Source organism: Miscanthus floridulus, chromosome 5 (assembly GCF_019320115.1).
Source record: "Miscanthus floridulus cultivar M001 chromosome 5, ASM1932011v1, whole genome shotgun sequence".
Lineage (NCBI taxonomy): Eukaryota > Viridiplantae > Streptophyta > Magnoliopsida > Poales > Poaceae > Miscanthus > Miscanthus floridulus.
Window position 1 is genome coordinate 148348389 of NC_089584.1, and position 21253 is coordinate 148369641.

The 21253-nt window shown below is 44.2% G+C and overlaps 1 pseudogene; it reads right to left on the minus strand.

The window, feature by feature from the left end:
• Positions 1 to 173: 173 nt before the first annotated feature.
• LOC136455598 (DNA-directed RNA polymerase V subunit 1-like) lies at positions 174 to 19324 on the minus strand (annotated as a pseudogene).
• Positions 19325 to 21253: the final 1929 nt, after the last annotated feature.

Here is a 21253-nt window from a genome sequence, read left to right on the forward strand (position 1 = left end):
CATAAATAGCATCACAGTTACAGAAGTTTCAACCAAATTAAACTTTAAAGTTAGTGGACATCAAAGGCAACATTGTAGCAGAAATTGGAGGCAATCCAGATCACTCCAAGGACTTAGAATGTGGCACCACTGCATGCAAGCACCTCTGGGGCAAATTAGCATGCTATGGCTCATCATTTGAAGTACTTTCTGCAGAACGAATCCGCAGCATGTGGGTAGTGGATCCTGATGAAATTCTCTAGGCACTTCTTGTAAGAGAAACCTGATCTCGATCTTTCTGAGGACGCAACGTACAAGCATCTGCTGCTAGGGAAAGTTTGATGCTTATCGACCTGCAAGCAGGAAAACAGTTAACCAGAAGAGCATTTCTCTATGATCTCATTCTCATGCAAAGATGAGCTGCTTAGTGCTTACCATAATGTAGTTGCCCTGACCAGCCATCTTCTTCTCCTTCTCTGGGTGGTACATCAGAATCTCATTCACCACGAACATCTCATCATCTTGAGAAAGCTTCATGCCATCTCTGCAAATTATAAATCGAGGCAGACCGTGAATAAGTGATTCAGGCGCAGAAGGAGCACCTGGTGTCTCAAGGTAACCAAAAAAATAGGCATATTGTTTACTATTGCAGTTACTTGGACCTTGTGAAGCTCGAGCTAAATCAATCATGGTCATCCTATCTTTCAGCAATTCAGCATACTACTTGAATTATCCTAGTTACTTATCAAGCAGGCTTGTTTGTCCAAGCTGCATTAGGCCAGGAAATGTACCTTGATTCACGGATGATCCTTTTTACATTCTTAATGATTGGTTCAATTTGTGTGTATATCCGCTGCTCCACTGGTGTGAAACTGTAACTGATCCTTCCTGGTCTAGCATTGTTGTTATTCTGGGCTCTCCAGTTCCTGCTGTTACTGCCTCCACGGTGTGGTCCCTCTAATTTCCACATGCCTCTACCGCCACCTCTAAGACCACCTCGACCAAAACCACTATTCTTCCTGTTCCATCCACCTGAGCTAGATGATTCTGCATTGGCAAAGTCCTGTGCGCCTGCAACATTTTCTCTACACCAACTTAGCTTGTTATTTTGGTGTGTCGCAGCTTGGCTCCAGCTATGCTTTGGTTGCTTTCGAGCATATACTTGGCCGGTAAACTGTCTCTTATTCTGTCCTCTGGTGCTAGTTGATTCTGCAAAAGCTGTACGGGGAGGACCCATTGGCTTATCATTTTTCCAGTTTGCAACTGAGTTCCATTTTATCTTATTTTGCATTCCCTGGTGTTCCTGTACAGTGCTGCACATTCCAGCCCTACCCATAAAATCATGCAGCAGGGAATCACCTTTTGGCTTGTCTGTCCATGATATTGGACTAGTTCCACCAAAACATACCACCTCATCCTCTTGAACTTCGTCCTCTGGAAGCTGGTCAACGTCATACAAGCATAAACTGTGAGGAGCATCTGTCTTCTGTTCAGTAGCTCCTACTGTTCCAACGGCTTCAAGGAAGTCATATAAATTGTATTCTCTGAGTATTTCGTTGCTTGCAGACTGTAAGAGACCAAAATGAGTTCATAATAGATGAGAAATGGTAGATGATTTTGTTCTGTGAATAGCATAGATAGGTGAAATGGCCAAATTACCTGGTTCTCATCGTTCCAGTGGATTTTGAAAGCTGAGCCAGTCCCGATTGCTGTGTGATTACCCCAAGAGCAGGTTGACACAACACTAGCCAGCTGATCAGAGTCTACCTTCTCTGCACTCTTCCGGAAACATTGCATTGGTCTCTGCAGCATGTTTCCTCATTTTTGTATTATGGTTGGCAATAGGTACTGGGGCACCAAAATAGGGAACTCAAAAAAAATGTACGACACTTACAGACAGTGTAGCTTCAGTAAATGGCACCTGAACTTTCAGGGACTGGAATGTGGCCTTGGAACCAGATCTATTGAAGCCATGCAAGCTACCTGTGCAGGTCATGCTGCTTGCCACGGTTATCAGGTGCTCCATGAGAACTGATTTTTTAACCATCCCAATAGCCTTGGAAAGGTGCTGAAAGAATGATCCGAGAGGAGGGCAGAACATGAGAAACCTTTCAATATAAGCTTTAGTTGATCTGAATTAATCAGAAAGGCAGAAGACAAGAACCAACCTGCACGACTCGATCAAAGACGCAGGAAATACCAAACACCTTTTGAACTTCTTGGATATTGCAAGGTGCAGACCTGGTGGTGTCAATTAGATCCATCACAGGGACACATGCATCCATTACTACTCCCCAGGTGCCACCGCTCTCTGCAGCCGCTATCTTATCCACTGCGATTTCCAGTGCCAGTTATCCTTTTTGCTCTGCACTGGAGTTCTTGACCCAACGTGTTAATTCTGGTTCAACCCATATCAACTTAGCCTCCTGGACTCGAGGATCACCTATGAGACGAGGCAAGAGTGGTTCAACAGTAAGAACTTCAAAAGGCATAATTTCTGCATAAGTATTTGTGTTTTCCATTCGATGTTATGTCAATGTGAATTCCGTTATAACCTTTTATAACCGTGTCCAATAGTATAGGAAAAATTGTATTGGTCGTCATCTGGATAACATTAGATTCAGATTGCGCTGTGGTGGTGCTTGCATGGATGTAACACTGCAAGCAGGAAACTTGCAAGGCTCGCTCATCACCTATATCCTGGCCACACAAGCAGTATTCACTGCAAAGAGAAGACATCATGTTAAGAAGTTTACTAAGAAGGTATGAACTAGAACCAGACAATTTATGAGGTAAAAATTAGATTATTACAGGCTTTAGCTAATAGCTGAACTATGCATATGTTAACCTTGTACTAAACTGATAACTCAATATTAGTGGGTCTAAACAGTAAGTGAGCATATGAAAGAAATGGGAAAAAATATCCATGCTATTTCAGCACTATATTGTAGAAAAGTGAAGCACCTTGAAATTATTTCAGTTGTCTTCAAAATTTGCATCAGCTGCCTATTTTTTGTTACATGTTTATTGATATTTTTTTTGGCATGTTTGAAGAATATTTCCCATAGTTATTTCCATCCGATTCAATTGCTCCTACAGTAGCAACAGAAACCAATATATTATTAGTGACAATTCTGAAAATAGATAAATATTATTTCAGAAGTAGAATGATATACCTTATCTAGGTGAATGTGACCAACAAGGCATTGTGCTGCTTGAGTTGCTTCTTGCTGGTACCTGAAATAGGACAATGATTAGACTGATAACAACATACGCTGAAACCATAAGTGATTGCTATTATTATAACTCCACATTGTGGCTTAAGGTGGACTGAGCAAAGTTGAATAAAATACCAGTTTACATCAGCTCAGATTATCTGTAATTTTCAAGTGTTATTTAGGCTTTTGAATCATTTTTGTAATATAATACTATCAACACAAAGTTTAGGCCAAGCATTCTTTTTAATCAAGTAGGCTAACAGTATTCAACAAATGCACTACAATGTGGTGAAATAAATAACTAGGAAGTGCATAGTGCATACTTGATGGAAATCTCAGTGGCACAATATTCCAATTTGATTCTTTTTAAGCAGGATTGCACCCTGTGTGCTGCTATTTCCGTACAAAACTTGAGTCCACAAAAGCATTTGTTCAGATACAAATTGCCTTTTGGTCAATGGTACCAGTTTTAGAGCAAGCATCGGTAAGAAGTACTTCCTGTAAAGTAACATATAGAAGTCATTATACTCAACATATTAAATTATACTGGGAATGGAACAGATCTACTAAGCACTTCACCTTCATCGAGTCCCAAGATGTCATGTTTTTCTGATTTGGATCTAACACTGCCTTGTATGCAGCATTTGCAAATGCAGGGGCTGCTAAGATACCAACAGGATCACCTGGTGTCACAGAACTTGATACATTTGTCGAATCAAGTTGTACAATTGAGTTGCTGTATGAAGTTCTCATGGTTCCATCATAGCATACTGTGACATCTCGGAGCATTGCCATCATATTCTTAAAAAGATTGTCAGGTTCAGCCAGTCCTTTAGATGATGAGCGCTCTATCTTTTCCCTTACTGACATTGAGTGTAGTAGTTCCTCATATGGGTTTAAACCATTGTAAAATGAACTCGTAACAAAATCATGTCCCTTTGGTGGTTCATAACACTTGGTGCTTCCGCTGCACTTTTCCAGAAAGTTATAGCAGTCCTCCACTAAGTTGCTAGAGTATAACCTGCTAGAGTATAACCTATCAGTGCTTTGCAGTTGACGGCCCAAGAAACCAATCTGCTCAACTAATTTCTTCAGAGCTGAATCATTTTTTTGGATCAACGAGCAGACCAAGGGCAGAGGAATTAGCAATGGAGTCCACAGTTGACTTGCTGAACTCATCGATCTCAAGAGAAATACTTTGATTTGCCTTCTGCATTGCACTCCGGCCATCAAGATCTTTCAAGCTTATGCTGAAACCATCCATAAGCAGTGATTCCATTAGGAGGGGCTGCAGAAGATTTATGAGCTTTATGGCCTCCCTTGGACCCTTTTCTGAAAGAGTTGATGAGATGATGGCAGTAACTGAGGCTCCAACAGTGTTCGGGTGGCTTGGTACGATTCTTAATGCATCGGTAGTCTGTAGAATGTGAAGAATAGTCCAACGATCGCAAATAGTCCAACGATTGCGCGGTGGAATCATCCCTGACGAGAACATGGCAATTTGGTTTGCCTTTTCTCTAGAATACGATCTGTCACACATTATCTTCAGAGCTAGTAGGTAGTCATTCTTGATCTGAAAGTTCAGCTTCGCATTGTGGGAGTTCAGCAGTTGTTTCTCCACAGTGAAGAGCTCTGCAGCTTGAACCCTTGCTGGAACTGATCTTGGGAAGAAGATGTGAACACAATCGCCATCAAAATCTGCTCCAAGTGGGCCACAGTTGAGCGGGTTGATCTTTATAGTGTGGTCATCATAGACATGGACATATAAAGCTTGAATTGAGTGCATGTCAGTGCTTGGTGGTCTATTGAGGAAGACGAGATCCCCGTCAAGGACTCTTCGGTCTACAGTTTCACCAACCCTCAGCATGATGCACTTGTTGTTTCCTTTCTTCCCATCCAAGTCATATGTATTGGTATTCAGATCGGTGTATGTCAGGCATAATAGTCCTTTATCTATCATGTCTTGCAGCCTAGCAATGTTGTAGTTTGTGACACATTCTTGTACTGACATTCTTCTAGCTATTTCATCAGGCACCCCTACTACATCAAGGCCAATGTATGGGTCACCAGTGATCACTGCACGACACGTGTAGCTTGAACTCTTACCAAGGAAGAGGGCCTTCATCTTTTTATGCCACTGTTTTGGTGCAGGCTGTCTTGTAAAGGTGACATGCTGGGAAACCTTCAAAAGACGTAAGACGATAACACATTATGTTGCTGCAGTTATGATCAATAACGTAATTTCTACTTATTTTACAGATTAACTATAGGTACCTTTGCTGCCCCTCCCATATTCATGTAATCGGCGACAGCTACCTGAAGATCATCTGCCCCTAACTCACGTGCTTCAATATTTGGGTGGCTGATATTTAAGCTTTTGATTTGTTCTATCATGCGTAGGACTTTCCGCAACAAGCCTTTTGATGTGTTCTAAATCAGGAAGGGACAATCAGGAGTAATTATAATGATCTGGAAGAAGGGGGTCTTATGCAAACAGGTAATTGTTTTATCAGGAGGTACTTACAGGAGGGCACAATTCTGTGTTCTCATCTAACATATTTGAAATCTGCAGGCAATTGGGTGGGATGGACATGTTATCCATCACAAATCCATCCTGAAGATTGTATCCCCTAGCAGCAAGCCTAGCTCTTGTTTCTTCAGTGATCTTCTTCATTATGTCCTGAACCTAAGAAATTGAAGAACAAGCTGTGAGTCCCTCTGAACAAGATGTGAGTACATTTGAAATGTTTCAGGAGTGTAGATATTGCCCAGAATCGTTGAGTACCTCTTTTGGATGTAAGGGGCGGCGGTGAGATGTACCGCTTGTGTGGAAGCCAAATTGAAGGAAGCTCCAAAACCCGTCGGCAACCTCTTGCTTTAATGGCACTTTCAGTTCCAAGCTACGGGCACCGTTAGATTTCTTCACTTGACTGACACATAGTGGTGGGATGTCGCATCCAATTTTGCATAGCAAAATCAAGTACTCGTATATGTACGCTAGGATGTCCAAACACACATATATCATCAAATTATAATAATATCAAAGTAAAGTACTTTATTACACCACATATCTCATCATACTGTTATCACATAGTCTTGCTCATTGACAACATTATTACACAAAGCGGAAAACTAGTCCAAACTATCACATGTTAAAGTCAGAGCCCCCCTCTTACCCGTACGGAAAGCTACAGACGATCTAGTACAATCTAGGTAACAGGTTAAAGTCAGAGCCATATGACACTCGGGGTTGTACGAAACCTCCTGGGTGGTCGCTTCAGGATTAAGTCCTTATAAAGAGGCACTAGAGCCCTCAACCCCGTACTCTAGCCACCTAATTGTTGCTAAAAAGCTTCATTTTATCACGTTGTATAATACCTTTAGTCATGTTTAACAATTACTTTATGAGTTTATGTTGAGCGCTGCAGCATCTATCCAAAAATACATCCCAAATCATAGGTAACAAGGATATGTAGTACAAGTAGTAATCTAGGTAAAGTCCTCAAGGGTACTTCAAATTTAAACACATGCATATAATGAATTGTAGAGTTCATAGGTACAAAGGGCCTTTGCTACACTTGCCTTTCTCAAAGTTCTCCTCTTGGTATTTCTGATCTCCCAACTGGTCCTTAGAAGCCTCAAACTGATCACCTTCTAAACATGTTCCAATTCATCAATCCAGCATCCAATCCAATCATTACATGCATACAAATAGACTTCTATTAGAACAGTACACCAAACAGTAAACACATAGATTGAAAAGCTTATAAAGCTAATCCACGTGCTGCTACGAACATATGAGCTGAAAGAATCACTCAAATCGGACTTAAAACGCAAAAGTTAAGCATAAAACAAGTTTCAATGACATTTCTGTAAATAAACCGAACTCATTTTTTGAATTAAAAACAATTAAAATCTGAATTTAAACGAATCATGGACGGCGCGCACTATTTTCTAAAACTACATGGACTAAAACAAATAAAAACAGGACTAAAAGTAATTCCTTTGAACTGTACTGGACCGCGGGTTGATTCACTGAAAACCCGAGGGCTAAACTGAAAAATTGCCCGACTGACTGCGGTTTGACCTGCGTGGCTGCTGACTGGTCGCCATGCGGCTGCGCGTGATTGGTGCGGTGCACCACGTGTGCGTGTTGACACGGCGCTGCGGACCGAGTCCACAGCCCTACTGTGGACCGATTACATACTGAACCGGTATGGCCTAATCAACCCATCCAAGAACGGACAGCGCCAGACGAAGGGGGCGCGTGGACCGCCGGAGAAGACAACTCCCGTGGCCAACACCATGGCCGGCGGCGAGTCAAGCTCGACGGCGGACGCCGGGATGGCGATTCCGGCCACGCTGTTCCAAACGGAAAGCACGGGGATGATGTGCGCGATCTCGTGAACTCAACAAAATGCAAATTTAGGACGGGGAACACGTCGAGACGACGGCCCCCATGGTGGCGCCATGATCGGTAAGAAGCGAAGCACGCTGCTACTGGTGATTCTGTGAACGAAAAGCGAAAACGAAGGCGCGGGAACAACGAGGGGTATACCACGAGTCCGATGCGATGGTTTGCGGCGTCCGGGAAGGCACCGAAGGACCGGGTCGACGGCGGCAGCGAGCTGGAGAGAGGGCATGTTTGTGGGTGAGTGAAATCCGAGCGTTTCATTACAAAAACGAAGAAGTGAGGGCACCTACGGTTGTGGTGAGTGACGGCGGAGCTTCTGGGTGTGTTGTCGACGGCGTTGGAGCACCGGCACGGGCGGATTACAGCGGCAGTGTGAGCTCAAGCGGAGACAAGGAAAAGGAAGAGAGGGAGGGGACTTGGCAGTGGGCTTTATAGGCTGGACGGGCGTGCAGGGATGGGAAGCAAGCGCGGCGGGCTGTGAATCACGGGATTTCGAATCCCTTCCATGTTGGCGCGGGCGCGGCGGCGAGTTGCCGAGCATGGCAACGCCATCTTTGGGAACGAAGAAGGAAAGGTGGGAGGCGCTTCTGACGGGTGGGTCCCGCGTCGCAGCGAGTGAAGAGAAGGCAGTGCGCGCGGCGTGGCGCGGAGCAGGCCTCTACCTGGGCCAAGCGCCGAGCTAGGCCGTGACGACGGGCTGTAGGCGTGCGCGGAGGAAGGGCGCGGGTGTGGAGCGACGGCGTTGAGCGGGCCACGAGCAGGCCGCGTGCGCGAAGGAAGGAAGGGAGAGCGCGCGGGGCTGGGCCACCAGCAGGCCAAGCGCGGGAAGGGGAAGGAGGAAAGGGCTGGGCTAGTTCTGGAGTTGGGCTGAAAAGGAGGAAGAAGAGAGTTTTTCCAAAATAAATCCTTTCCTATTTTTAGAGCTTGAAAATTGATCAAATTCAAATGAAATTTGAATTCAACCCCAAACAACCTAGCCCTACACTCAACCAAAAACAGTATGCTTCGGCATGAATGCAACAAACATGTTTTTAACCCTTATAGTTAATTTTAATTAACCAAAATTTATTATTTGACCTAGGTTAAAATGCATAGAGAATCAAGTAATGGCGCAAATTTAATTATTAATTTGCAAATGAAATTTTAGGGTGTTACAAACCTACCCCTTTAAGATGAATCTCATCCTCGAGATTTGGATGATTCGAACAGATTTGGATAGTCGGATTTCAGATCATCCTCTCTTTCCCAGGTTGCCTCATCCACAGAGTGTCTGTTCCACTGAACCTTACACATTCTTATAATCCTGCTCCTTGTGATTCTCTCAGCTGTTTTCAAGATTCTCACTGGATATTCTTTGTAGGATAGATCCTCTTGGATATCCAGTTCATCCAAAGTTAACTGTTCCTTAGGTACTCTTAAAAATTTCTTAAGCTGCGATATATGGAAGACATCATGAACACCAGAGAGCTGTTCTGGTAATTCCAGCTGGTAAGCAACTTCTCCTCTCTTGTTGATGATCTTGAAGGGTCCCACATACTTGGGTGACAACTTTCCCTTGGTATGAAATCTCTTAACTCCTGTCATAGGTAAAACTTTGAGATAAACAAAATCACCAATCTCAAACACCAATTCCCTTCTTCTCGTGTTAGCATAGCTTTTCTATCGAGATTGTGCGACCTTCAAGTTTTGCCTTATTGTTTGTACTTGTTTCTCTACCTGTTGCAAAACTTTTGGTCCAAAGACTTGACTTTCCCTCGTTTGATTCCAAAACGGTGGTGTCCTGCACTTTCTGCCATACAACGCTTCAAATAGTGACATCTTGAGACTTTTCTGGTAGATATTATTATAGAAGAATTCAGCATAGGGTAAACTCTTTTCCCAACTTGTCCCGTACTGTAGAGCACAAGCTCTCAACATATCCTCTAGAATCTGATGTGTTCTCTCAGTCTGCCCATCTGTCTGAGGATGATAAGCTGAGCTAAAGTTCAACTTCGTGTCCATGGATTCATGCAACTTCTGCCAAAAATGCGATGTGAACTGTGTACCCCTATCTAAAACAATCTTCTTCGGTACTCCATGTAAACATACAATCCTTTCCATGTATAGCTCTGCCAACTTCACACCAGAATAAGTTGTCTTGACAGGAATGAAATGTGCTACTTTTGTTAGATGGTCTACAATTACCCAGATAGAGTCATATCCCCTCTGTGTACGAGGTAATCCCACTATGAAATCTATTTCAACTTCTTTCCATTTCCACTCGGGTATCTTCATAGGTTGAAGTAAACTTGCTGGCCTCTGATGCTCTGCCTTTACCATTTGGCACGTATCACATATGGCCACATGCTCAGCTACATCTCTTTTTAGTCCATACCACCAATATCTCTCTTTAAGATCAAGATATATTTTAGTACTCCCCGGGTGTATAGAATATGCCGAGTCATGAGCTTCCCTCAAAATGGGTTCTCTAATAGACTTCACTTCTGGCACACAAATCCTTTTACCAAACCATATTGTTCCTTGATCATCCATGTGGAATCCTAGGGCTTTACCAATCACTATACGTTCAACAATATCTTTGATCTTCTCATCATTCAATTGTCCCTTACGAATCTCTCATTCTAGAGTAGGTTCCACCTCTAACTCCATAGTGTTAGCCACAATACCCAAATTTAGGTGTTCGAACTCCTCACACAACTCTTTAGGTAATTGAGTTGCATAGGCCATGTTCACATAACTCCTCTTACTCAAGGCATCTGCTACAACATTAGCTTTTCTTGGATGATAGTGTATTTCTAAATCATAATCCTTGATTAACTCTAGCCATCTGCGCTGCCTCAAATTTAGATCTGACTGAGTGAATATATACTTCAAACTCTTATGATCCGTATAAATCTCACACTTATGACCAATCAGGTAATGCCTCCAAATCTTGAGAGCATGTACCATAGCTGCTAACTCTAGATCATGAGTCAAATAATCTAACTCATGTTTTCTCAGTTGTCTAGATGCGTAGGCAACAACTCTACCCTCTTGCATAAGAACACAGCCTAGACCTTGTCATGAGGCATCATAATAGATAGAGAAGCTTTTGGTAAGATCAGGTAAGATAAGCTCTGGGGCAGAAGTCAATCTCTTTTTCAACTCCTCAAAACTATCCTGACATTGCTTAGACCATACGAATTTGATATTCTTCTCTAACAGAGCAGTCATGAGTTTTGCTAACTTAGAGAATCCCTCGATGAATCTCCTATAGTACCCAGCCATACCAAGGAAACTCCGAATCTCACTGACGTCTTGAGGTGGCTTCCAACTCAACACATCTCTAACCTTCTTGGGATCTACTGCTACTCCTCCATTAGAGATTATGTGACCAAGGAAAGATACTTCTTTTAACCAGAACTCACATTTGCTAAACTTAGCATAGAGCTGATGTTCTCTAAGCTTTTGCAATACTAGCCTCAAATTTTCCTCATGTTTCTCTTCATTCTTAGAGTAGACTATTATATCATCAATAAACATGATGACAAACTTATCATGGTACTCCATGAATACTTTATTCATCAAATACATGAAGTAAGCAGTTGCATTTGTCAGACCAAAAGACATGACTGTGAACTCATATAATCCATATCGGGTCACAAAAGCGGTTTTGGGAATGTCAGAATGTCTTATTCTCAACTAATGGTATCCAGATCGGAGGTCGATCTTGGAAAATACACAAGCTCCTTTCAACTAGTCAAACAGTTCATTGATTCTAGGTAGTGGATATTTGTTCTTAATTGTGACCTAATTAAGTGATCTATAATCTATGCATATTCTTTGTGTACCATCTTTCTTCTCTACAAACAATACTGGTGCACCCTAAGGTGAAGAACTAGGTTGGACATAACCCTTATCCAGCAGTTCCCTTATTTGTTTCTTAAGTTCTGCTAATTCATTCACTCCCATTCTATAAGGTCTCTTAGCTATGGGTGCAGTTCCAGGTAAAAATTCAATTATAAACTCAATATCTCATTCAGGTGGCATACCTAGTAACTCCTCAGGGAAGACATCTGGATACTCATTTACTATCCGTATATCCCTAGGGTTGTGCCCTCCAATTGATTAACCCGACAGATTTCTGAGGCTGATTGTGTTGCCACATACTCAACTTTCTCTCTAGATGGAGTGGTTAGATTCACAGAACTGTTCCCACAATTTATAAGTGCCTTCTGGGACCTCAACCAATCCATACCCAAGATAACATCAATTCCAGATGAGTCTATGACTACAAGGTTGGCTTGAAATTCTACCCCCCTTATGATGAGACTAGCAGCTAAGCATATCCAATTTGCTTTTATTTCTTCTCCAGGTGAGTTTACTAACATGGGTTTCTTCATAACACATATGATAATACCATGCTTCTTTATGAATGTATATGCTATGAATGAATGCAAAGCACTAGAATCAAAAAGAACTATAGTTGAGTTTGAGTTGACCAGAAACGTAACGATCACCACATCAGGTGCCTCCTAAGCTGTCTCTGTAGTCACATGATTCACCTTTCCACGGACATAGTTCCACTGCATGTTAGCCGTCCTCTTGGGGCATCTGTTGGACTAATGTCCTAGTTCTCCACAATTGAAGCATCTGTTATCATTGATTGCATTTGGCGCCTTTGGTGTGTCATTCTTCTGTGGAGCATTAGGGACATTATTCTTCACAGGAGCATTGTTGGTTTGCTGCTGGCGCTGAACTGGTGCCTTATATTGTTGCTGTGGCTGTTGTGCATGTTGTGGTTGCTGGTTGAGGTTGATCATACTGGACTGACCTTGATAGCGCTGCTGTGGGTAAGCTTGCTGAGGAGCAGTGCGGACATGAGAGTTACTCCCTTGCTGTTGCCCCTGTAATTTCCTCTTCTTGTCCTACATTTGGCGGCGCTTGTTCTCTATAACCAAGGCCTTGTCCACTAGCTGCTGAAAACTAGCAAAGGTATGAGACAACAGTTGGTACTATAGACCATCATTCAGACCTTCCATGAATAGCTCCTACCTCTTCTCACCATCTTCCACTTCAGTAGGTGCGTACCATGACAATTGTATGAACTTGTCACGATACTCTGCAATAGACATGCTCCCCTGCCTGAGAGCCAAGAATTCCTTCTTCTTCAGCTTCATCAACCCAGCAGGCACATGATGAGAGCGGAAGGCACTGCGAAACTCTTGCCAAGTGATGGGATTAGCTTCAGTACGACCAAAGTAGAAAGAGTCTCACCAGTCAAGTGCAGCTCCTTGCAGCTGTCCAAAAGCATACAAAACCTTCTCTTTGTCATCACACTATGCAATCTCAAGTTGCCTCTCAATTACACGCAGCCAGTCATCAGCTTGGAGTGGGTCAGTGGAATGCTTGAAGACAGACGAATGTCCCTTTAGAAACTCTCCCCTCTTGTCTCTAACTTGAGGGGGGTGCATTCTCATTCCCATTCCCCATATTCTGCATGCTCTGAGCCATCTGCTGAAGCAATTGAGTTTGCATCATCATTAGTTGCTCTATGGTGAAAGGGGGTGGCGGCGGTAAGTCCTCGCCTCCTTGGTTGTTCCTTCTGGTGTTCACCATCTATAGATACATCATATAAGTCTCATATGTCCAAAAATATATAACCTTTAAGAGATAATGGCCTATTGAGAGTAGGTATCACAAGATCAAGACAACAGATATATATAGGGTATACAAGAAAATAATTGTTCTAAATTTTTCCGGCGAGTTGGACAAACAATAGTGCAGTAAAATGAGCATATCTCACTCTTTGTTTATTATCTGAATATGAATTTTACCTTTCTGGAAAGCTTATGAAATTATCTACAACTTTCATTTAGAACACATTCTCAAATTCTGATGTTTAATCAGGTAAAAATAGAAGACAAGAAGTACTGCTCCAGAATTATGACAGAACAGAAACATCAACTTACAACAGCTGTATCTCACAATTTCTAATAGGTATTGAGGTGATTCTAGATCCAAAAGAAAGATATAGAAGTCTACTTTTCTTCATAAAATTTTCATGACCATTGGACATCTAGAACATGAGATATGAACTGATAAAGGTGGACTGCTCAGAATGATACAGAATGGGCAGCAAGATATAAAGAAACCCAACTAGTTATTCATATCATCCTTAAGCCTTAACCTTAAACTAAATGACCATAGACATGCCCATAAGTCATTACAATCATGTCAAAAATCCAAATCAAACATTGTTCATCATAACAATCATCCAACCATTCAAGTGACAATTGTTCAATCATTAAAAAGAAAAGAAACTAAACACACTCTCGCACATCTATGCGTGTTTATTACATATTTTTGGGGAAATCCTCTTATGGGTCGATGTTGGTGCTAGTGTTGGGGTCTCCAAATCCTCCTCTATTCCTTGGGGGCAATTGAGCAGGAATCCCTGGTTCTTCCACATCAGGTCCTCCTAGATGCTGCTTCAATGTAGCATTCTCACGGGCAAGCTGCAGGTATGCCTTCCTCATGACATCTAGTTCATCCAAGGCTTGATCCAAGTCGGTGTTGGTCTGGGCCAAGCTCATCAAGGTAGGCCTAAGCCTATGGTTCGCCACCCCAAGTGGTGCGGCGATGTTGCAGGTAGACTGACCGCTCCGACGGTGGGGAAGATAACGATCCTCCTCCCATGCAATGTCGTCGAAGTGGCGGTCAGCGATTGACCACCAACGCCTGTCGAGCAGCATCCCGAATGGCGGCTGCACTGTGTGAGCCGTGCAGTGATAGCATGGTGGATGTAGCGCACCCGAGTCCCTTCGTGGATGTACACCTCTGTCTCCCTAGAAGCCAGTGTAGTCGGGGTGGGTCCAATGCTCTGTCCTATACTGTACAATGCACCTGGTGTGGTAGCGACGTACAAGTGAGAGAAGCTTGGGGTGGTAGTAGGCATCTCCCTGCAAATCATAGTGGATCTCCACGGTCCACCCCTGAGCCAGCAGTGCATCATGGTCATCATCACCATCATTTCCACTGTCTCCTCCATCTCTATCACCATTACCACCATCATCTCCACTATCATCTCCACCATCACTACCATCTCCATCACCACCATCATTACCCCCATCATCAGAATCAGAGTTGCCAGAATCATCACCATCATCAGGGTCACCAGCTCCATCCTGACCACCCTAGTCCATTTTCTTCCATGGGCTCCTCCTTAGATTCTTCTATCTCTATGGGCTCCTCAATCATGGGCCCCTCTTCAGTCTCTTCATCCATGGGTTCATCCTCCATCTGGTCCTCCATAGGTTCCTCCATGGGCACCTCCATAGGCGGTTCCTCCTCCATGCTCCTCAGAGCCTCCACCAGATGTGCAGGAACGCGCTTGCCAAGCGTGAACCTCGTCCTTCTTGTTGGCATCACAATGGTACGCTTGCGGGGTGTCAGCTTGGTGCGGGCCATCTATAAGATTGAAAAGGTTGAGTATTAGAATAAGATAATTTTTGCAACAGATGAAAGACAGGATATAAGCAAAAATTTAATAGTAAATTAAAGGTAGCAAAATAAAGATAATGTGATCCTAAAAATGTCTATTTCTAACTAGGTTGATCGTCCTACAGTCAATTATAGCTCTAATACCAATTTGTCGCACCCAATTTTGCATAATAAAATCAAGTACTTATATATGTGCGCCCAGGATGTCCAAACACACATATACCATCAAATTATAATAATATCAAAGTAAAGTACTTTATTACACCGCATATCTCATCATACTGTTATCACATAGTCTTGCTCATTGGCAACATTATTACACAAAGCGGAAAACTAGCCCAAACTGCCACAGGGACTCCAACTGGTGAACATCAATCTAGTAGTCCTGGACATCTTCTAGAAACTCTTCATATACGTTATCTGTTACCCATCCAGGATTTTCATTGAATGTAAAATAAGTGTAAGCTCACCATGCTTAGCAAGTATATCAAAGGGATCTATGAGGCTCAAAGGCTAGACACGGTTTGACTGCGGTTCGTAATTTTAGTTGTTTAAGTTTTAGCATCCTGAATCACTAATTTAGTAAATAAACCCAACCCAAGTGGTAATAGTGAATAATCAAGATTATATCAATTTTCCAACCATCCATAGTAACCACTAATCATGAAGGATCCAGATCGCTCGTATCCGTGAGCACTGGCTGTTATAACAGGTTAAATATTTCTGTAGAAATTGAACAACTTTACCCATCGAGCCGTGATTCCCAATGCCGGGGTTTGCTAAGCCCACAACACCTCTACCTAGGAAGTGTGGTAGGGTTTCACTACATAACCCTTCGCTAGTCGCACTAACAAGTCGTAGCTGCTAAGGTTTAAGCCGTCTAGCCGTATGTGGCCCTCCTCTAGGAGTGGCACGTGTGGTCGCGGCACTGGTACACACCCTAGCAGTAAAAGAAACATACCAACTAGTGCCCCCCTCTTGCCCTTACGGAAAGCTACATACGAGCTAGTACAATCTAGGTAACAGGTTAAAGTCAGAGCCATATGACACTCGGGGTTGTACGAAACCTCCTGGGTGGCCGCTTTAGGATTAAGTTCTTATGAAAAGGCACTAGAGCACTCAACCCCGTACTCTAGCCCCCAAGTTGTTGCTAAAAAGCTCCATTTTATCACATTGCATAATATCTTTAGTCATGTTTAACAATTACTTTATGTTGAGCGCTGCAGCATCTATAAAAAATGCATCCCAAACCATAGGTAACAAGGATATGTGGTACAAGTAGTAATCTAGGTAAAGTTCTTAAGGGTACTTCAAATTTAAACACATGCATGTAAATAAATTGTAGAGCTCATAGGTACAAGGGGCATTTGCTACACTTACATTCCTCAAAGTTCTTCTCTTGGTATTGCTGATCTCCCAACTAGTCCTTAGGAGCCTCAAACTGATCACATTCTAAATGTGTTCCAATTCACCAATCAAGCATCCAATCCAATCATTACATGCATACAAATAGACTTCTATTAGAACAGTATACCAAACAGTAAAAACATAGATTGAAAAGCTTATAAAGCTAATCTACGTACTGCTACGAACACATGAGCGAAAGAATCACTTAAACCGGACTTAAAACGCAAAAGTTATGCATAAAACAAGTTTCAATGGCATTTCTGTAAATAGACCGAACTCATTTTTTTAATTAAAACAATTAAAATCTGAATTTAAACGAATTATGGACGGCACGCACTATTTTCTAAAATTAAAACGAATAAAAACGGGACTGAAAAGTAATTCCTTTGAACTGTACTGGACCGCGGGTTGATTCACTGAAAACCCGACGGCTAAACTGAAAAATTGCCCGGCTGACTGCGGTTTGACCCGCGTGGCTGCTGACTGGGCGCCACGAGGCTGCGCGTGATTGGTGCGGTGCACCATGTGTGCGTGGACGCGTGCTGACGCGGCGCTGAAGACCGAGTCCACAGCCCTACTGGTGGACCGGTTACATACCGAACCGGTATGGCCTAATCGTGGCCGTCCATCCAAGAACGGCAACACCAGACGAAGGGACGCGCAGACCACCGGAGAAGACAACTCCCGCGGCCAACACCATGGCCGGCGGCTAGTCAAGCTCGGCGGCGGACGCCGGGATGGCGATTCCGGCCACGCCGTTCCAAACGGAAAGCGCGGGGATGATGTGCGCGATCTCGCGAACTCAACGAAATGCAAATCTTGGGCGGGGAACACGTCGAGACGATGGCCCCCACGGCGGCGCCATGATCGGTAAGAAGCGGAGCACGCTGCTACGGTGAGTCTGTGAACAGAAAGTGAAAACGAAGGCGCGGGAACAACGAGGGGTATACCGCGAGTCCGATGCGAGGGTTTGCGGCGTCTGGGAAGGCACCGAAGGAACCGGGTCGATGGTGGCGGCGAGCTGGAGAGAGGGCATGTTCGCGGGTGAGTGAAATTCGAGCGATTCGTTACAAAAACGAAGAAGTGAGGGCACCTACAGGTCGCGGTGAGTGACGACGGAACTTCTGGGTGCGTTGTCGACGGCGTTGGAGCACCGGCGCGGGCGGATTACGGCGGTAGTGCGAGCCCGAGCGTGGACGGGGAAAAGGAAGTGAGGGAGGGGCTCGGCAGCGGGCTTTATAGGCCGGACGAGTGTGCAGAGATGGGAAGCAAGCGCGGCGGGCTGCGAATCACGGGATTTCGAATCCCTTCCATGCTGCCGAGCATGGCAACTGCCATCTCCGGGAACGAAGAAGGAAAGGAGGGAGGCGCGTGTGATGGGCGGGTCCCGCGTCGCAGCGAGTGAAGAGAAGGAGTGCGCGCGGCGTGGCGCGGAGCAGGCCTCCTGCCTGGGCCGAGAGCCGAGCTGGGCCGCGACGACGGGCTGCAGGCGTGCACGGAGGAAGGGCGCGGGTGCGGGGCGACGGCGCTGAGTGGGCCGCGTGCGCGAAGGAAGGGAGGGGGCGCGGGGCTGGGCCGCCAGCAGGCCAAGCGTGGGAAGGGGAAGGAGGAAAGGGCTGCGCCGGTTCTGGAGTTGGGCTGAAAAGGAGGAAGAAGAGAGTTTTTCAAAAATAAACCCTTTTCTATTTTCGGAGCTTGAAAATTGATCAAATTCAAATGAAATTTGAATTCAACCCCAAACAACCTAGCCCTACACTCAACAAAAAAACAGTATGCTTCGGCATGAATGCAACAAACATGTTTTTAACCTTTATAGTTAATTTTAATTAACCAAAATTATTATTTGGCCTAGGTTAAAATGCATAGAGAATCAAGTATTGGCTCAAATTTAATTATTAATTTGCAAATGAAATTTTAGGGTGTTACATGGGAGATCCTAGAACAAGAGGAAAATGCAGGGATTTGTAAGAGCAGCGCTATTTCATTGTTCAAGCAAAGTAGTGCTCCAGATCAGGAATGTGCTGACATGGGAAATTGTGACCGTCAGACATGATTTGATATTTGAGGATATATGTGTGTGTTCCAATCAACCCAAGTGACTAAGTGAACAAATTTGTATGAACAATAAGGTATGGCAGGATATGTCGTTTAATCAGTCACAAAGTATTACGGAGTACCTGACAGTATGAGCATGAAGTAAATCTGCTTTCTTTCCCGGTGCCCTTCTGCTTGAGAATAATAAACAAACAAACAAAAAAGAAGCATGTGAGGCATTCTGTTTGTAACCATAACAGATATGATTTCTCTGAATTTTGGCAGGGTTCTTGTCCGTGGCTGGCTGGCACGCGCGTACCTTGGGTTTCTTGAGGCGGAGGCAGCAGAGGCAGACGAGGTTGAGTATCTTCCCCAGCTCCGAGATGTGGCTGGGGTGGTAGATGGGCTCCGGCAGCTTGATGAAGCCGAAATGCCCTTCGCACTTGTCGAGCTGCGTGGCGCCGCAGGACTCGCAGCTGGTGCCGACCTGCAGGGGCAGCCCCAGCGATGGGTTGTCCTGGAGCTGGCTGCAGTGCGTGATCGGGATGGGGTTCTCCACCGGATGCGCCATGAGCTTCTGCCAGCCGGATGATGGGCATTGTTCATCGGAGAAGAAGAAGATGCATGAGCTAGGCAGACAGGGAGAGTTGATGGAAGGAGAAAACTAACGTGAAGGGAAGAGAGGAGAGGTGCTTACGATCTCCTCGTTGCTTGCGACGCTGAGTTTGACCCGGCGGATGAAGGCCTCTGGGACGGTCAGGCCAGCAGCTGCTGGATCGTCGTCCTCCATTCCGATGTGGTCTCGGCTACTAGCTTTGTTGAGTTGAGTAGGAGCTGGGAAGAGGAGAAGGCAGCGGGAGCAACAACCAACCAACAGCAGAAGGGTTTCTGTCCGAAGAGGTCTCCTACGTACAGCCTGCCTATATGTTTTTGTTCATTCATCACAAGTTGGTCGTGTTACCACTTACCAGCATCAGTATGTTTTTTTTTTACTTCTTTTAAGTGTGGGATTCATTTGAGTATTTCAGTGAAGTACGTGAAGTAAATGAACGAGAAGGATGTGTTATTTGGTACTTGTGTACTAGCTAGCTTGTACCCAAAAAAACTTGGAAAGGAGATGTTTTATTACTTGTTACAAAATCCAGTCCACTACTCGTTCATGTACAGACCTGTAGTTGGGTGCACTTGTATTCGTGAGAGAGAAGGCTGAAGTGAATTTTGGAATTCCGGTGAACCAGCAACACGATGCATGGTCGTCTGAACTGGATGATATATGGGGGTCATGTGAGATGGATGGATGGATCGACATGTGGCGTGGGGCCAGCTGCTTGGGATTCATTGCCCTATTTCAGTGAACTCCGTTGAGTAAATGAACGAAAAGGGTGTGTTGGTACTCCCGTGCTTGCACCGAAAAAACTTGGAAATGAGATATTTGACTTGTTATTAAACCCAGTTCAGTACTCGTCCGTCCCCAAAGAAGCACAGAGATCGAGAGACAAGGATGGAGTGGATGAAAATCGATATAATAGGATAGGATTCTAACTTCTAACAGGATAACAGGACGGGGGGGATGGATAATATGAGTAGCAATATTCAGCTCTCCTCACAGCCGGCGTACTCTGAAGAAGTGTTTCAGTTTCGTCAGACTTGAATACAAGATGTAATATATAAATACAATGTAGTTTTTTTAAACTGAAATACATACGGCATGTTTGTGGTACAAAAATCATGATTTGATTATCTGATTCCTTTTTTTTTAAAATGTGTACAATGTGGAAGTGAGTTGGTACAATGCATGTTCTTCTCAATTAGCTATACAGAAGCATGACAGGTTCATGTGAAGAAGGATAACTCAGAAATTTCATGTTTCCTTTTTGATTGGCTAGCTGCTGATGGTCACCTAGCACAGCTGCTGTCCAGGATCTCATCTTTTTTTTTGAAGGTCAACGGGGCGAGGCGTTCCCCACCTGATATATTTATATTGGCCCCAAACGGCCCCTTATGATGTTTAGGAGTACATTGTTGTTACAAAATCACATAGATGGTGATGTTGAACAAGAAAAATAAGAAAAACAATTGCGTCAGTGTATCTATCCTTGCCCTTGTCTTGCCATCTCGAAAATCTGACACCATGTATCGGCAATGTGCTTCTTCTTTTTGGAAAATCTGAAGCGCCATTGCTCCACCGTTGCCTTGCAGGCTGCAAACACTTGTGTGATTGTTAGCGTGTCACCGGCGGCCCTGATATCTCTGAACCTGATGATGGCAAGACAAGAGACGCAGGTCCTGAAGAGCCGGCGGAAAGAAACAAGGAAGTCAAGCGTGTGAAGAATCCCAGTAACAAAGTCTTTGGGCCGGACTGGACCATCTAAAACGGACCCTGTGTGGCCCAGATGCGAGGGCAGCCCATCGTGGCCCCTTTGTAAATAACAAAGGAGTAGGAAGAAAAACCTGGACATGAACTAGGAACTTCCGTGCCTGAGGGCGACGGCGGCGGCGGCGTGCGGCGATCTCGTTGATCGGCCGGCGGCGACCGTATTTACCCACACATACCATCATATTACAGTCAATATATCATAGTCTGGTTACATCTGGTATCAGATTGCCTCTCGATCCTCGGTCCCTCGAATTTCCGCATTCCATCGGTCAAAGTCGCAAACGCTTCGGGTACGATTGAGATTTTTGGAGGGCAGTGAGCTGCTGCCACCAGAGATTTCTC